Here is a 1,059-nt window from a genome sequence, read left to right as displayed (position 1 = left end):
CGTTTAAAGCCAAGGGAAGCCTAAGAGTCTTTTGGGGCCAGCCGCAACTTATTGAATAATCTGCTGATAAGGTATCTCTGCAAAATGCTTTAGAATTTTTTTTTTTTTTTTTTGAAAAGAAAAAAAAATTAAAATATATTTTAATATATTCTTGATTAAGCTTCCTTAATCAAGAACCCCTTAATTAAAATATTAATTTTAATTAACAAATTTCAAAAAACTTTACTTCCTTCTCCGGACCTTCTCCGCAAGGGAATATTTATTATGGAGTAAATATTTCCCGTTTAGAGCAAATATTTTCCTTCCCAGATCCGTAGCAAACGACAATGGAAATTCTTTCGCCTTCCTTTTCTGGATGTCTTTCATCAACCCGAACGGGAAGCCTGCCTGTTCCACGTCCTCCCTGAGCCGCTGCGATCTCGTAACTCCCAAGCCGCGAATATCTCGGAAGCCTCCTGCAATGAAAATTAGAAATAGCCTCCAGCACTAGAATATTCCTTTGGCACAAAGCAAATATTCCATTCCAATTTTAGCCTTCAATCCGCCAATTACTCTCCCAGCAAAAACCCAAGATTCTCTCCGCCAAAATTGGTTTTCCTTTCCAGCCAGAAAAGGAAGTTGCGCGCTTTAGGAAGCCAAGGGAATCTCTCGCCTCCTGCTATCTTCTGCTTTGGCAAGTGAAACTCGGCCAAAAAAGGAAATAAATTGCACAGCCACCTCCAACAGCCGCCGAACTTTTCCTTCCTCGTCGAAAAGAACTATAGTTCTGCGACCTTCCAGTCGCAAATCAGCTATTCCCAAACGTCACGCCTCTCGTGCGAACAGGGATCCCGCCAGGTGCGTCCTCCCGAGCCGCGAACGGGAAGCTACTGTCCCTCCTGTTCGCTCGCGATCCGTCTCCCTTAGCCGCCGCGCGATCGAGAGCCTCTCCTAGCCGCGAACTCCCTCTCCTTCGACAGAGATCGCCGAGTCCGAAAAAACCGCTAAAGCTTCTTCCTCGCGCTGACGAAATTTCTTCCTTGCCCTAAAACCTGTCTCTGATACCACTTGTTGAGAAAA

This window comes from Phalaenopsis equestris, unplaced genomic scaffold, assembly GCF_001263595.1.
Source record: "Phalaenopsis equestris unplaced genomic scaffold, ASM126359v1 Scaffold000258, whole genome shotgun sequence".
Classification (NCBI taxonomy): Eukaryota; Viridiplantae; Streptophyta; class Magnoliopsida; order Asparagales; family Orchidaceae; genus Phalaenopsis; species Phalaenopsis equestris.
The sequence above is the reverse complement of the archived record's forward strand: the minus strand, read 5'-3'. Positions refer to the sequence as shown.